The sequence below is a fragment of the Rhopalosiphum padi genome, chromosome 4, assembly GCF_020882245.1.
Source record: "Rhopalosiphum padi isolate XX-2018 chromosome 4, ASM2088224v1, whole genome shotgun sequence".
In the NCBI taxonomy this organism is placed as follows: domain Eukaryota; kingdom Metazoa; phylum Arthropoda; class Insecta; order Hemiptera; family Aphididae; genus Rhopalosiphum; species Rhopalosiphum padi.
The window spans coordinates 10,471,177-10,491,187 of NC_083600.1; positions in this window are offsets into that span (position 1 = coordinate 10,471,177).

A 20,011-nucleotide genomic window follows, 5' to 3' on the forward strand; every position below is an offset into this window, starting at 1 on the left:
AGCAAAGGTTTTAGTAAAAAAAATAAAAATAATAATAATAAACGAATTCTTTAAGATTTACTTTTTAAAGGATGTTAGACGGAAATACATTGTAAAAAGTACTAATAATACATTACGACTCTTTTAAAATATAATACATTTTATGTTAAACTATTATACTTGTAAATTATACATGTAAAGAGTACAATTATTTCAACAGCTTAATAATAAATAATAACGTTATACATTTATATAATACTTATATTTTCATAAAAAAAATCACAAACTCATTGATATATTATTTTGAATAGCTTTGATACTATTATATATTTATATGTATTATTAACGGTACATAATATTTCTGACCCGCAAAAGTTATTTTATATTTAATAAGACAGGAAAATATAACAAGATAAGAATATATTTATATAGAATTCTTAAAAATGTATTAAAAAGTTTGGATGTTATGCACAACTTTAAAGAAAATTTTGATACATCAAAAAAAAATATTCTAATATTTTCAGAATAAATTACATAATTCTTAACGTTATTTTAATTTAATCGTTAAAGTTAGTTGATTTTTTATGATGGTCATATTATAGGTATATCTAAGTATCTACTAATGCAACTAAAAACTATGACCATTACCACTTGTGATATGATGAAAATTGTTAGTTTAATTAATAATAATGTATCTACTGATATTATTGTCTTAACTCTCAAGAGCAAATATCATATCTTTTTTTTTATAGGATTATAGTTATATTTTAGATACCTGGTTGTACCTGAAATCGATGACATTTATTTCAAGTTATAAATCTATAATTTTATATCCTCTAACACTATACTAGAAGTAGATGCAATAAATTATGTATGTATATTCTATAAGGGGATTTGGAATAAAGAAAAATATTTTCATAATTCTGGTTTAGTTGCTATCATTATTTGTTATTATACGTCATGTTTTGTCATATTTAAATAAATACTATAGTGTTTTGTAATACAAATCAAAATTAAATTTCATTTACAGATATATATTTCCAAATTATAAAATTGTTTACAAATCAAATAATATAATTTCGTCTATTCGTTTTACTAACCTCACTAGCTTTAATTATTTTTATTTTAAACTTGAAAATTTACATAATAATATACTATAATTTATTGACATTTTTGTAAATTTTTAAATAGTATTTTTTTTTTTTTTTTTTATTATTTTAATTATTATAAAGATTTTGATTTTAAAGCTTTTAACATACAGACATTTCCGACGTGACACGTTTTATTCCCGTTTGTTTTTTTTTTTTTACATTGGTGGTATTTGCTATTTATCGAATTTTCAATTCACCAAAGCGTTAAATGTGATTTATTTGCCTAATTAATTTTTTTTATATCATCGTTTATGAACTTAAAAATAGCTATTTTGTATTCGTAGTGACTTGTATCGGTAACATGTTTGAAAAAGTTGAAAAAATATACCTACATGAATTTGAGTTGCATGGCTAATTAATTTGTTTACTAAATTAACAGTTATTAAATTTCAAAGTTAATGTTATGGTTTCAATTTGTACTAATTAAAATCGTATTGTTTACATCTCAAAAGTTTTAAAATGACTATATAAACCATTTTATGTTTAAACACTTTTAAACAATTACAACATTTACAACATTATACAATTTAAAGTACTAATTGTTATTTAATTATGATAATATTTGTTTCTCTAAATTTTCTCATTTTTTTTTTTTAAACTAAATTTGGTATGAATATTACGGGTTTACACTTTTATAATCTTTTATTCCTAAATAATATTTCATTATTTTTATATTTAATTGTTTTATATGTAATGTGTTCTATTAAATTTTTATAATAATGTTGAATTGTTGTTAATTAAGTACATGCGTTGAGTTCTTAAAAGTGTTTAGAGTTATTTACATTTTTTTTTCATTTAATAATGTTAAAGTTTAACATTTCATCGTATATTATATTCTATTCAAATTTTTAAATTGATTGCTTATCAAAACTTTTTAAATGATTGTGTACTAAAATTTTTAATAATAAGTTCAGTACAACTTAAAAATCAAAAGTTAAACTATCTAGTTGTTTGATATTTCAGTTTAATAATAATTGGAAAACTTATATTATGCAAAGTAGTGAAGTAGTTTTGAATATATTATTGTTTTTGGCACTTTTATATTGTGATAAATAGATATATCGCATGCAATTTTTTTTTAGCAACATTCTAATAATTTGTTTACCTATATCGATCCGCCTGATTTAAATATTCAAACAAATTATATTATATAAATACGAAAAACAAAACATCACTATATCAGCCATAAAACTGAATTTACTTAGAATCATCAATAACATTAGAGTGCATAATATATAATAGCAAGAGTAGTGAGTAATTAATTAACGGCATCTCACATAAACTCGGTGATAGGTTTACTATCTTTATATACCCTTAAAAGTAACATGACCTGGTATTGTAAAGAGAAATTAATCTTATATTTCACTAGTAGATGCGCCATTAAAGGTGTATTCTGATAAAGTATGTGCCGAACGTCCAAAATATTATTTTATAAAATTAAATTAGGAATCTCACATTTATACTGATGGGATGTTATTTATTATAAAAGAATATATTTTTTCAATATCGTGATTAATTTATTTCAAAAATTATTAACAGTTATATGATACATATGAACAATAAAACATAATTGATTATATACAGACACATTGAAAATAAATACCAATATTGGCTTTGCGTCTTATTTCAATCTAAAAAATATATTTACTACGTAGGTATATTATTTAATGAATGAATGCCTGTATAATTAAATATAATTATTGTAATTATATAGTATTGTAGTACTATTTTGTTTAAATACTGAATTTTTAATATACTAAACACAATTTCTCTACATCATGTACTTAATTATTAATCGATTTACCTATTCAGTAGCAGTAATATACGTATAGTCAGTAAAACATAATATTATCACTAAACATCTAAATGTTGAATCACCTAGCAATTGAATGAAATGGATCATAATAATAAAATAATTGTAGACAACAAATAAACTCTAACAAATCAAAACAAATTTGCGATTTAATATCATACTTCCTACAACTTGAAGACGAGATAAAACAATATTTTAAAAACAAAGATAATTCGCACAAATATTACCTTTTATTTTTTTTAAAATTAGTGTAGTTAAAAAAGAAATCAAAACTTACAGTGAATATTGAAATACATAAAAAAATTCAATTTGAAAGCACATACTACATAATTAATACTATGTTTTTAATTGAATATTAAACTAAATATTATATTGAATCTAATGAAAGTAAGGTGAATAGGTGATATTGTAACAAGTAACATTTAAAAATAAAATTCTAAGGTTTTGATACAGAACTCAATTTACACTGATTAGAAGGATATTTTTAATGTATTTGTTTAAATATTGTGAGTTCATTTAGCATCTAGTTAATACACTTTTTAGTATTTTGTTTTATGGATATTTTTTTTAATATTCAATTTTTTAAATTGTGTTTTTATAACTATCTACAACAAATAAGTACTATAAAGTATAATATATAAAATATATATATATATCTGACACAATTTTATATGATATATTATGAAGGTTGTAATTTTTATATTTTATACTTTACTGTCTACAACTGTGAACGTGTTTTTTTATTATATAAAGTGCAATTCCCTTGGTTGATATAAAATAATATTTTTTAACAAATCTTCGCTTCCACTTTAGGCAGTAACTACCTAGAATAATTAAATTCAAGTCAACGAGACATTTTTTCCTACCGTTAATTTTTAATAAAATTGAGTTAAAATAATACAAAGACTAAGGGTGTAAAATAATTAAAATTAGTAATAAGTGACCACTAAAAAATAGCATTGTTGTAAATAGTGTTTTATTTTTACAAATAAAATTAATATCAAATGATGAATGGATAAAAATAAAGGAAAAATCTCAACGTAAAAAGGTCATTAAAAATGCCTTTTATTGTTGATATTTACAAAAAAATAATTTTCAATGTTTTCTTATTAATACATTTTTGGAAAGTTCAAAAAATATTTATCGAATTTATTGTAATTAAAAAAAAAAAATACAAAATAATATAAATAAAGGTCTGTTCAACCAAATATAAAACGTTACGCACATATAAACGATATTAGATTGCTAACAAACCAATTCCCAACACGCATAATTTACTTTTTTTTAAGTACATGATTTTATATTATATTTAAAAAATATCTGTTTCCAAAATATAATTTAGATTCATGACCAGACCCACTCGTCTCTTCAGTAAAATACCAGGGTTTCGATTCTTGGAAAAAGGTTACAGAAACTTTTTAATTAGTCAGTGAATCCCAGATTTTCGTGGCAAGAATTTAAATAGGAAAAAATTATATTAAGACTTTAAGAATAGCTATTTTTGATCATCAAAAGTATCTATATTTTAATTAACATTCTTGTAGGTACATTTATATTTAAAAATGAATATTTAGAAAAAAATTAATACATGCATCTATACAAACTATAGTAATAATAAGTTCGACTATAATATTCAATATTTATTTAAATACCGTTTATAGTTAGTTAGGCTTTCCATTCGTCCCTGGTTTTAACTGAATGCCCCGGCGTCCCGGCCGGTCATTAAGTTTATCTCAGTTAATAGGAGCTAAGAGAAAATAACTATAACATTGTATTATTTAATAACACAAATAGAAGAATATTGTTCAGTGTATAATTATATAATTATATCTTAATATATTATGTTGTCTAAAAAAAGGGGGGGGGGTAATTAATTATTATGATGTTACGGTTTGTTAATTTCAATATCTGGCAACCCTATCTGTATAGTTATTGTATTGGTCAAGAATAAGTATTTTTATGTTTTACATACTATCGTCAAAAATAATGAATCTACATAATTATAGCATAAATATTTAGATATTTTTAGATTTCAAATTATATTATAGTTACATAATAATAGAAATCATTGAATTATAGAGTATCAACGTGATATTTTCAGTACATTTTATGTGCGTTTAGGAGGTAGACTAAAAAATCTGGCATTATACTCATATCAATATATTTTTATATAATTATTTATGAGTCTGAAAAGTAAAAAGATAGGAACAACTTATCAATATTTATATTTACAGTCTTTATGTTTAATGTTATAACTCTATTTTTTTTTCTGCGAGTTATCTATTATTTTATATTTGTATAAATAATAATAATACTACCTAATAATAATTGTAGATATTTTTCTTAAACTAACAAAATTGAAGTATCAATGTTTATAAATCAGCTCTGTATTATCGAAGTTCATCAGTTTTAATATAACGCATATAACTAAGAATTTCCTTTTATATGATTGGAATGGTTTTAATATAACTATAAATAATTTATAAACTAATAGACTAGGGAAAACACAATTTTTTTTTTTTTACTGTAGATAGTTTATTTATAGGCTAGATATACACTGTATTCGAATTTTTCCCCCACCCAAAAAAAAACATCAATTATGAGTTAATATCATTTGAATTCTATTTGTTTTTTGTGATAATATAGGTTTAAAATAATATTGTGAAGTGAGAAATTTATTTTGATTTGAAAGTATATATTTTATGTCGACTAAAAGAAAAAAATACCGTATAAAGTTTAAAATCTTCCGAAAAGGATTGGTTTTTAAAATAAATAAATCTAGTTTCACATTTTCTAAAATTGTAAGTTATGTGGTAAATTTAACACTTATTAAGCTCCAAACTTTTTTCTCGGTTTTTGGGTCATGCTTTTTAAATTCAATTTAGTTTGATTCACAATAAAAATTACGTAAGAAATATGTGTCATATATTTTATATCTCTTATATTATGTTTTCTTACGTTTTTCTATATAGAAAAAATTTAGTTAGTAGACTGTATATTTGTTATCATCACTAGTTGTTCGTTTAAATGTCAAAAATAAAAAATAAAGTAATGTTATCAAACATATACTTACTTTGTTAAAATTGTTCATTGTTATGCAAAACACTAGAATATAATTTAGGCAATATGCCATAAAATTCCAAAAAAAAAAAATATTTAATATATTTTTAAGTTTTTTTTATTTTTTTGAATGACAACTTATATTTTAAATTCCATATTCTGAGGCAGAATATTATTTTGAATATTTCAATACATAAAAATCGAAATCCGGGCAGTATAATTTATGAGTTATAAATATTGAGATTTTAAAACTTCAATGAGCGTAACAGGAGTAATATACTAACGTTTTTTGCAGGTATTCACATACCATTTAAATCCACTCACTTCAATTTTAAATTCTTGTAACCCATAAGCTATACTCGTCCGTATTTCGATCTTATACATACTGAAATACTCCAAAAAATATTCTACTTCATAATATGGAATTAAAAACGTGGCATTATTCAAAAAACAAAAAATAAAAAGCTAAATAAATATTAAAAAATGTTGTTTTATTTTGTCGTTTATTATTCAACCGAGATGTTATAAAAGATGTAAATTAATTTCGTTTTGGACCAACCAATGCATTAAAATAAAAAAATAAAAATAGTGCGATGTGGCAATCCTATTCATGGTGAAAAACCAATTACCTATAATATAATATATAATGGATTTTTTAATATTCTATTTAATATATTTTTGAAAAAACTAAAATATTCAAGAAGTGGAATGCGTAAAAGAAATTAGCAAAATGGTAAATTTGATTACTGCAAATAGCTTAGAACTTATGAAACATCATTAATTCGGCTAACATTGCAAAAAAGATTCAAGAAACTTCAGACAAAATACTAAAATAAGGTCAACACAATATTTTTTGTACTTGATAACAGAGTGCTGTGACATGGAATGACATTTTTTTTTTATACTTGACAACATTTAGATTAGTTTGACAACAGTCTATTCTTAAAGTTACAGTTTAGATTATCGCCTATATTAAGGAATTCCAAAATTAAACTGCAGCGATTTCCTGTTAACTTTTTAACACACATGATGCAACATATTATAGAAAGACATGCTTTAGTAGGTTTGTATTTATATAGCACTAAATCAGCATCAATATAAATGTGACTTATAGTACATTAATGTTATCACTTTATCAACTACAGCCATTTCGATTAAATCACCATCTAGAGTGAAATGTCTAAGACAGTGCAGGAAAAAACAAAATTATTTCACACAAGAATACAACAAAATAAATAGTACAGATAATAATATATAGCTTAGACAGTTTGACAAACAAGAAGAAATCACAGTTAAAGTTTTTCTTCAAATAACTGTATTATAGCAACCACACTGGATGTATATGATTGTAATAATTAAAGAAAAATGTCCCGTGTCCAAAAAATGTACGATTCAAACGCTCAATATTATTCAACATTGTAATTCCAAAATCTAAAATCAGACGGTTTTTTTGGTATTTTTTGACCGAATTTAGAAATCAACTTCGAATAAAATAATGTTATATAATATAATATTATAATTATTAATTATATACATAGTACATATAGTTTAAGTGTTGCATATACAGACTGAAATCGTGCATTTGAAAATGCATTTAAAAATCTACAAGTTCCTTACTGAGTATCTATTATATTGTTTATTTAAATAATCGATTTAAAAGGGAAAAAAACTGTTAATATTGCATAAAATATCTTCGAAACATATTAGTACAAGATTAATGGAAAAACTTTCATTGTTCAATATTAAAAAACAACTTAGATACTGCCGGTCAATAATAGTGAAAAAAAATTCACCTAAACAAAACCGGCGTATTTTGCACTTTAATGAGAAGCTACTACATTTTATAAGTACCTAATTTTGAACGGCTTGATAAATGTGTATTATGGCGAATATTAATTTTAAAACGCAATTTATAGACTTGTGTGCAATATATGCAGCATATATTTAATACCGTCATGACTACTAATATTAATTATATATTTTAATGAAATTAATTCAGCTAAATTAGCACAAAAACAATATAAATATTAAGAAATATGTAATAATTATTATATTATATTGTAATTTATTGAAATGTCGAGGTTATGCAATTGACACGAAGTTAAAAATTAATTAATTGTACTATAGTTTTAGAAATATCTTGGCGAAGACAAAATAATAATTAAAACAGAATAATATTTACATATATAGTTGAATTTAATTATTATTATTTTCTTTGTCCACGTGATATTTTCCTAATGGACAGCGGTATAGTTTTTGTGTGAACGGTTTTTTGTTTTGTGGCTTTATTGTTTTAGTAAAAATAAAAGTTATATAATTAAACTGTATTGAGATTCAATTCAAAATTAACCAGTTATATTAAATATTTATTCACTTATAACAACAACGGACGGAAATAATAGGTTAAGAATTTTAAGATAAAATTAAACTGAACTTAAACTATTGATTCGTGTTAATGGCTAATGTTGCAATATTATATATTTATATTATTACAATTAATATTGTTACCCCCCCCCCCCCCCCCCCCGATTAATATAAACCCGTGAGTATGCATAATAATTTATAATATAATAGGTATGTTAATATAAGCTGCTTACAGTTCATGAAAAGGATTAGATTATAATATGTGCAATGTATTTTATCAGTTCAAATCCATAAAATCAAGTCAAAGGTTTGTTTTGTATTTACTTTTTAACACGGCATATGCATAATAAAAAAATGAAAAATGTTATTTCAAATAATACGCTTTAGTTTGTATTTTTAACTATAGTAAAATGCCGTAAAACCAGAAACCAGAAATTAGAATTTACATAACATCGACGTTAATAACTTGACTAACAACTAATAATGTTGTTATTTATTATATTTATAGATTTTTATTTGAATAATATAATTATATTATACATTTATAGTATATATTAGCATCTAAACTGTAAAAAATGTTTTTAAATATCAACTATTTATGCCGTGTTAACGTACACACAGTAGCTACGAAAATTCATTTTTATATTAAAAAAATAAGTAGATTTGTCATGATTGCGTTTTATTAAACGTTTAAATACAAATTGCAATTCTAATGAAGCTGCATTAATATACACGAGATATATCAATTTAAATACATTTTGCTCATAAAAGTAAGTGAATTTGTCGAAATAGTTAGCTGCTAAAATTTTATTTACAAACCTATTACAATTTACAGGTATTGGACAATTTACGAACTACGGCTTTTTAAATGTTCACGGCACTGTAAGTGTTGTCATTTTACATGAATGTTATAGTTTTTCTAGTTATTGCAAATTATCGTCTCAATAATAATGCACTGTATTGGTATAATAATATATAAAATGTTATTAAAATAAGATATTTTACATAACAATAGTTTTTTAAGTAAGAATTTTAGCTTTTATACTGGCGGAATTTCACACGCGTTTCACATAGATCCAATTTCAAAGAATACCATCAACCATCATATTATAATGTAAATATTTTATTTTTATTTTTAATATTACTTTATGAGAATCTCCGAAACTGATCGAATTAAATTTACATCACGTATCTCGACGTTGTTCATGCTGATTTAATGAACTTTCGTTAAACAAAAAATAAAATAAAACAATTCTGTTATTATATATTGGACATTAACTATACAATATTATATATTATACTTATCAATTTTTAGGTTAAATGTTAAAGCTGAATGAGCCATAAATAAAGTGTTCAGAGTTGTCTGTATTTTAGCTAACAATAACCAGTATTGGGGTAACTATTATATGGTGTTCTAGCTACACAATTTTGAAATTTATTAGTTTATAATATTAGTAAAGGTTAAGTCATATTCAATGTAAAAAAAAATCTTTATTTTTCAGATACCTGCCTAGATAATGGAAATTGATATACTTATTTTATAAAAAACATCTTCATACTTCTACATTCTTTTGAGAATTAAAAATTAGGGACTTACATACATAAAATAAATTTTTATTTTTTCTACTGAACAATACAGAACTCAAATTCTATAATTTGTAAAATATCTTATATATCCCTAATCAAGTAGGTATTCAATTTTCATGATCTAAAAAAAATATATATTATTATAAATTATTTAAGAAAATTAGAAATAAAAAAATATATTACTCGTATTATTTAAATAGGTTATTTGAATAAACCATAATAAAGATAAGTTAAAAATAATTAAATAATATTAAGTATGATATTTTCAAGATTTTGTATTTATCAATTCAGTAGCGTAAGAGAAATATTTGACATTGCAGATATTATATGCGTTAAACTAATGATGCATCGTATCCAGATTGTATTTTATTTTATTTTTTATACATAGCATATTAATATTTGTTTAATACTTTCGTAATTTCCGTATGCAAAATTAAGTTTAATAAAGTATATTATACATATTATATTAATATTCCGTTTTGATGGTATACATTAATATAAACGTATCTACATAAAATATATTACAATTCAGATAAATATACTATACATTTATTTTATAAATATAATACTTTTTTATATTAGTTATATTATGTAATATTATATTTTAGATTAATTATTAATTTTTTTTTAATTTTTACGTTTCTCTGATAATATTTATTGTTATCCTCGGCAGTTGGTAATATTATTTTTATAATAATTACGATATTTAATCGTCAAAATATTAAGACAATAATAACTAATAATATTTTGGTAAAAAGAAAACATAATTTAAAGGCATTAAAATGTATACGATATTTTTAACCTTGATCTATTGAAATAAAATTTAAAATTGTTAATTAAAAAAAGATAATAGATTGCGATTCACAATACTTATGATGATAACATTTATATTATTCTTGAATAATAAAAAAATATTTGTTTTGAATCAAAGTAGTGTATTATAATGTTTTATTTATACCAGTTAATGGTATTATTGTTAATCCCCAATTTCACCTTCAATTATTCACTTGCTTTTGCATTATTGTATTGTTATTTTTTGTTAGTATTTTTATTGTATTATTTAAAAGGAACGACTTTTTATTCTCACAAAATAAATTTATATAACGGTCGAAAAACGAATACTGATTTAAATTTGCAAACTATAATAATTATTTTTAGTTTTCATTACGTTTGAATTCACAGCCAAGTTCAAAGTATTGTATCACGACGTTTTAAGACAATATTGGTTGTAGTATAACTGCGTTAAGTTTAACTTTCAAGTATTTTAATTGAATACGTGTTTATTTTCAAATAAAAATAAATAATAGTTTAATATATCTACATTATCATATAGTAAAAACCTTGTGGCATCTTATGGCACACCCACATAATAGTAAATTTCTCAATATTAGTAAATAATTTGGTGAAAATGGTAATTTTTCACTTTTTAGCTGAATTATGCTTATCCAAATTTATCTGAAAATACTTTTATTATATTTTGATATTTTCAGGTTGTCTTATCAATTAGTGTGCAATATTCAATTGCGAAATTTAATTAGGTAGAATTTATTTCTTAAAAATCTGACATATTTCAATATTTCAATAAAATATTATAGTTCTCAAATATGTGTTATCTAATTTTTCTGTTTATATATATTTCGTATAGAATTAAAAAAGTATAGTGTAAATTATTATTATTATTTAAAAAAAAATATATTATAAACTTATAAGCTTCTTGAATTGTTCTGGTATAAAATGTAAATCCAAAATTTGTTCTACATATTTGATGTTATTTATTATAGTTTATTACTATAATAGAATATTTACGTATTATCCATCTTTGTAGATTAAAGTGCTTTTTCTTTACATATATAAATATTATATTTTAGTTTTTGAATTAAAAAAATAATATGTAATACGTGATCAGAGAACTTAAAATGTCCATCAACTAGATAGTAATTTATTTTATAATGTAAAAATCCAATGAAAGATTAGCCATATTGTGTTACCCCAACCATGATAATTAAAAACAATCAAAAGTCACGAGATAAAATGAGTTTGTTAAGATTTAAAATTTGAATAACGATAAAATTATAAAATCATACAATAATAATATTTTTTGAAATAGTTAACTTAATTATAAAGATTCAGATTTATCTAATAATACTTGACATAGTTACACCTACACCTAATCTAATCTACAATATTTTATCATTAATATATAAATTAAATGTACTTAATAAATATTAACAATTGTTGATCTAAAATATTTTAAAAGTACTAAAGAAACTATTGTACCTAAGCCGAACTTACTCTACTCGGCTTTTTTTTTTTAATGTGATAATTGATAATGGCTTTTAAGTTTAATATCTCAAATCACCCGCATTACTATTAAATAGCTTAGGTATTTTGAATGCAAAACGAGAAAAATAATTTTGAAAAAAAGGTGAAGAATTCGTAAAATTAATGTGTAGGTAATATACAATAAGATAATTAAGCATAATGTTATGTTCTTAACTTTTGTTGAATTCAAATTAGATTATGAACGGTCATGGAATTCCAGATGGATATAAATCGTTTAATAATCTATATTAACCAAAATCACCATATTATATGCGTGAGAATTAATTATTCCATCTATGTTTAAATCGAATGATCCATTCGCATAAATAATAATAAGATACTCATAAGTACCTATACCGTTCCTTGATGAACACTGTGATAGGCTTATAGACCATCTCAATCAATATAATTTATTTTACTATTTGAAATGTATAATATAGATACTACAAGTACTACTATATTTTGCTTAAGGGCTAACCCCAAGATACCGTTGAATTTTAATTTATCAATGAGTATTTTATGGTCTATGGGCAGTGGGCACTATGGAAGATTAAACGCTTTGTGTGGAAACTCCTTTTGTTTATTTATTTTTTACTATTATATTTATTTAATGGAAATAATAAAGAGAACAATAATATTAATGATGCATTCTTTGTGAACCTACACCTACTCTTATTCACCAAACGATAACCAAATTTATAATTACTATACATTTTTTTTTTAAATAATAATCGATAAATATAATATATTATTTATAAAGTTAATGGTCCTTCGAAAAAAAAACCAATTCATCTTTTGAGCCGTTTATTTTTAAGCGATTATGTTACAAACATTGTTATTATTGACTTATAATTATAACATATTTTATATCAAACATAGTACCACCTGAATATTAAATAGGTACCAGGAAAATAATCTCAAGTCTATATAATGACAACATAATACTAGTAGTTGAATAAATTAGTGTTAATTATGAAACTGTATAGAAAAGAATTAAAATTTAATGAATAATAATTTTTAATATTTATTTTTGTAAGCAATAAAATACGTTCATAGAAAATAATTCAGCTCAATCTGATTAACAATTTTACATGTATAATATGGAAATAAAAATAAATTCAAAAATATGCGTAGATCTACATAATTTATTCATTAAATGGTTCATTAAGCTTTATTTTATCAGCTATATTTGTCCCAAAAAACAAAAAAAATATATATTTTTAACCGTATATATTAAGTTTCCATAATAAATTCAACAAATAACGTTAAGTAGGTACCGTAAATTTTAATTCGATTACAGCAAAATAAGCATAATTTACTTCAAATTAAATTTATTTTATGTTAACAATGCAGACATCGAACTATCTAAGAATGTATTATTATTATTTATTACCGTATTTTTTTTTTTATAAAATTCAACTAATTATTATTATTATTACATATTTTTATACACAAATACTTTACTTGACATAATAATTGAACCGCTATGTTGATTCAACGCTGACAGTATAATAAATAAATATATATCAACTATATTATTATTTTCTCTTATTTTCTGATTGAGACTGAATAATAGCGATCAATGACCAAGAAATGTCTTGGTTTGGAAACGTAGCCTTGTTAATTTAACAAACATACTTCACTGTGTGCACTTCAGTTTTCAAGTAAAATAGTTTTACTGACAAATAGCAATATATAACGATGTACCTACCTCCAAGCAGTTACCTTCTACGCAGTATGATGACATATTACGAAAAACGTGTGAGGAATACCCAAGTCTGGATTCCACGAATAAAATTATACACACATATTATTTGACAGATAAAATATGTATACCCAGGAGACTAAAATTTGTCTGTAGAAAATCTTAAATATATCTTAAAATAATAAAACCACATGAAATTTTTAAATTAATTATAATATAAGTAGATAGTTAATGTCTAGCAGTTCCCGATGTGCTTTGAATATTCTCAACCGAGATTTTGCTGTCTTATAATGTTTTTACTATAAAAAAAAATATATAATATGAATATTTATTACTTTTTAGTTTGGTTATGAACATAATCCTGCAGATATCTACTTACCGCTTTTTTATATTATGGTACATTGTTTGCAGTGTTAAAATGAAACCGCCAATATATTAAATACAATATAATATAGTATATACCATACAATATAGACAATATGGGATAGATCGTCCCTCTTGTTTTTTTTTTTTTTTTACTGATGTACTCGTAGGTATGGTATAATATTGTTTTATGTATTTGTGGTGATATAAGATAATATTACAGAAAAATACAGAATAAAATCATAGAAAGCGCCTACAATTTATTATGAAATTGTGAATATTGATGTGTTAAGAATTTGAAACTATTATTGTCAATACCCGTGGTCCATACACTGCTTACCGCTAAATATGCTTGAACATTTTTCGTATCGTAAAATATCGTTAATCGCCATTATTGTTTATAACCATCCGGCTATAATCGTGATACTAATAATAATCGTTTGGTTGCTATTTTAAAGCATTATCTCGTGGATCCATAGTAAATGATAAACATTATACGATATTTGAATATTCAACGACCCGTTTAGTAATATTCTATGTTATTATAAGCATCAACAATTTAAAACAAATTGTAGGGCGATGACATGTATTATATTGAGAGTTACGAGTTTTTATAAATAAATAACAAATATTGACATATATATTATATTATTATTATATATTTTAGTTTAACGTTCTGAATAATTCCAATAACACAACAGAATACAGATAAAAATCAGACTAAAACATTAAAACATAAGTTATATTTAAGTTATTTTTACAAGTTATTATCTCATTACTTTATTTTTATTTCAGCATAACTCACCGTGGTCACACACTCTCAAACTAGTGCCCTCCTCAGACGGTTATTATTAACTTATAATAATGTTTAATACTCGACTTTTCAAAACTTAGAGTACATACAAACTGTTACTGTGATTTTTATTTAAATTTAAAAATCAGCGTGCTTGGCAGTTTAATTATTGTTAATAATATTCTATACTACTAACGTCCTATATACATATGTGTATATTTATTTCACATATTTTATCTATCATTATTTTTTATTTAAAGAAAACAGTTTTATGAATATGTATGTGCTTACGATAATATTAATCAACGTGTCACCGAATAAGTCCAAATGTATCACGAAGTATATTAAATTGGACAAAATATACAAAAATGTTTGACACGATTTACAAAAACTAATAGGTATTTGGTATAATTATTTTGATGATAAAAAATAAATTATCTGTTTTCGACATATTTTTCATATTTTAAAATACCAATTAAAATTTAATATTAAATATTCTCCATTATTTTTATTTTTTTACAATGGTTAAAACAATAATAATTTATTGAATAACAATAAAAGTTTATATTTACTTATTACGTAATTAATACTGAAAAGTATTTATTTAAAATGTTTATACTTAATAATTAATAACATTATACATTAAAATAACAAAATAGATACAGACATCGGAGTATTGATTGTCTTTGAATGCAGAGTGGTTCATCTTTTGTTTGTTTTTTCTTTCATTTATTTTAGAGTATCGAGATTAATTGAGAAATTTGAGAAAAGAACACTTCAACCATCATCATCTATACTTGATTTTTACTCTTCATAACAATTAACGGATGATTAAGACAATAAAAGTAAAAAAATCAGTGTATATACACAATTATCGGATTTTTGGCAATGGTCTCAAATCGTTCATCACAGTATCATTGACTGTTCTCATCTAAAAAAAACCAGTAAATACACTATATTCATATGATGTGTTATCAATAATTATCGTTAGTTTAACTACAGAATAAATTATTCTGTGATAATAATTAATTTCGTCATGATTTTAACTTAAAAATGCATATAAAAAAAAATGTACGTGGAATTTTGTATTAAATTTTAAGTATTTTGATTCAGAAAAATGTTTTTATCGAAATTTATAGAAAAAAAAAAATTAAAATTTGCCAAACCTATAATAACTCAAAAAGGATTAACAATTTTTAAAAATGTTATCATATAATTAAAATAATAATATAAATATTTGGTGAAAATTATAAGTATATACTTTAATTTTTTTTTTTAAATAAAAAAACATCAACAATTTTTGAGGAGGATTAGTTATTTTACAGATGAATATCGAATTTCGTAAAAATTTTAACTTAAAATGATCATAAAAAATTAATATAGGTTTCTTGTAGAATTTTTTTTTTATGTATAAAGAACCCTGTATCAAAATATCAAATCATAGGTATAAAAACAATAATGTTGATGAATTTTTAACTATAAAACAATTTGCTAATTTTCGTAATTTTTCAAAATACTAACTTTAAACGCTTATAAAAAAATATTGTGACCATAGATTACCAATATATTTTAATTGAAAAATTAAAGAAACATTGTATTAAATTTACAAACATTATCTAGTAAAAATTTTTAATCTCGACATTTATAGAAATAAACGAAAAAAATTAAGAATTTCTCATGTCTTTTAATAGTTCAAAAATAGTAGAAATATATTGAAAATTTTATCCTAAACAGAAAATGTTAATTAAAAAATTTGTTGAAAATGTCGACTATCTCGTTTTTGAGTTATACCATAACAATAAAATCGATTTTATTGGAAATTGGATTTGCGTAAACATTCCCGTTTAGTTTTCCAATTATATAAAAAAAAAAACAAAATACCACTAACTAGATCCAATTTTCTATTCAAAACCACCCTCAAAATTGAAAATCGAAAAATTGTATCAACTACTTTTCGTGTACTCATACAAAGTCATACACACAAAAAACACAACATTGTAAAATCAATGCATTCATCGTTCAGTTCTATAGTATCTATATTAGGTATACATTGGTTCTTGAAAATATATATTTAGAGAAATGTTTTACACGATAATATATTTCGAACTACCTACAATTATATTACATAATATATACGACCATTATTCAAATTAAATTCGTAAATGTATGGATAGTAGGTTCATAAATCACATATTGTTATCAAAATCAGGCTATGCGTATGTATGTTATACTGAAATGAAACTTCAAATTTCAATGTAACTTTTCAAACGTTTTGTAGCGTTTATCTATTGACTATTGCTAGTGTAATTTATTAGATATCGATTACAATTATGTTTAAATTATTATTGTTATAATTTTGTATACGTGTGTATTTTTTTGCTGCTCCACGTGAACTTGGGTAATTATTCAAAAATATTATTATTGCGTGTATACTTTATAGCTTATTTTCTTTATTAATCATAATTTATGCATAAATATTTTTAAATGAACACGCTCAACGATCTTCGTAAGCCATTTTCATGCGTTATTAAAAATTATTTCATCAGGTGTTGATTCCTACACGGTTATTTGTTGTTTAAATAAACTTGTATATTTGAAATACAATAAGTTACATTTATATAAATGTATGCAAATATTATATTATTATAGTAAAAAGTGTCAAATTTTTGTAAAATTATAATTCTTCCTAGTGAAATATTTAAACTCAATTCTCTCAAATTTCCTATCGGAGTTTCAATACAATTTAGGTATATTTGTATTTTACGTTCGATACTTAAAAACAAAATTTCGTTTTTCAAATTGTCACAAACGCGGTTAAACCTTTTTGAAGATAAAATACAATTTAAAACGAAATACACTGCTATTTTATTTAATCGACCCGTTTTGAAAATAAATCATTTTTAATATATATATATACATATTATGTACGTGAATAAGAACCTAAGTATATATTTTTTTATATTACGATGTGTTGAAATTTCGAAGAAGACTTTTGATAATGTATTTAAATTAAATATGATCCTTATTCAATCACGATATTATAATATTATAAATTATAATATCGCGTGTATACGTTTTTATGTATAACATACTTAAATTAAAGTATATATATAGGTAATGTGTTTATACGTAAGACGTAATATTAGTATTTACCGTATCACGTTTGTGTTATATTTTCTACAGATTATCCATCACTGTACGTCTGTATACACAAGAATGCGGCGACGGCACGACATACACGCGTAGTGGTATATGATGTTTTATTACCAAAAGCTGCTTCGCAGTTATAATAATGTTGCTGACGTGAATTTTCGCTTGTTCATCAGAGACCTTTTGTGTAAAATTACCATAATACGAAACGCTGAATACAACGAATAATGCGTAGACCTCGAAATATCAGGATGTCGTATATTAATACAAATCACATTGTATACAAACATCGATTTATTGTATGTGAAGAAGTTTTGATACAAAATTATTCCACTTGAACCGTAGTGGATGATCGATATTCAAATTAATCCAAGTTCGTTGCGTCAATTATTTATTGTTTTTACTTTTTGTCCCTACCCACTTTGGGCTCTACGACAAGTTTGTCAGCACTCAGCAGTTGTGTCAATCTGCACTGTGATAATACATTTGTCTAGGGAAATTATTGACCAAATTCTGTCGATATTCCGTTAGTAATATTATAATATGTCGTGTTACTTCATTAACAAAAGACGCGCACTCAATACTCATAATACGAAGCGTTCGTTTATTGTAGGTATTGTATAGTATTTAAAAAAAAAAAAAAAAAACTTTTTCACTTTTATTTCATCTCTGAAAGCATATTCATACTAAGTATTATGAAGTGTTCAATGGTATATTCAACTTTTTAGTAGTAGGTAGGCAGTGAGCATTATTGAAGCTTCATTGCCCTTCTTCAAAAACCTCAGAACCATGATGATAAACCTCTACAGTGTATTATCGTTGGGGTGCATTATGCATATAATAGGCAGATTATATTTTTACTTGCATACGTTCTGTGTTTGGATTATTGCACTCATACGAACTCTAAGTGCATTTGTTTACAATTTTACGCAAAATTAATTTCTATTTTTTTTAAAAATTATTTATCAGTTCATATTTTAAGTTTAAGATATATTTATTAATAACTTACAATAGCATTAATAAACAATAACTACAGATATAAGTATGACTTATAATAATATATACGTAATTTATATATTATTGCATCAGTTGTAAAATAATTGTTAGAATATATTGTGTTCTATTTATTATTCTTTTTAGGAAAACAAAATTTTGTTCTTCTCGAGGAATTAATAAACAAAAAAACTACACAAACAATATATTAAACACAATAATATAATATGTACATGTTTTAACTTTTGTTAAAGTATCGACAATATCGTACAGCGATACATTAAATATTTTATGATTTGTTTAGTAACGAAGTTTTTTTTTTTTTGAATAAGCTAATAATACAGTTTAATTAAGACTTTTTGTTTAAAATCAAAAGTCAAATATTATGTGGTTCTGTTTAATTCAATTTTTGATTAAAAATTGTTCACAATCTAAAAAAATGAAAAACATTAAATTATAAATATGAGCAAAATTTAACAATCAATATTCTTGTCATTGTCGTAGGGGGCTAAGTGTAAAAGAGTGAGGGAGGTATAAACATAATAAATAAATAAAAACGTTATGGGAAATAATGCAGTATGATTTCCTGTAGCTCATCTTATATTTTGTTTATAATTTCGGAAAAAAATTAAGTACAATAATTACGTGAAATTATTGATTATAATTTAAATATAATTTATTATAGGTAATGTTGGAATTTTAGATGATTTAGGAATTTATCTTCCATGCTC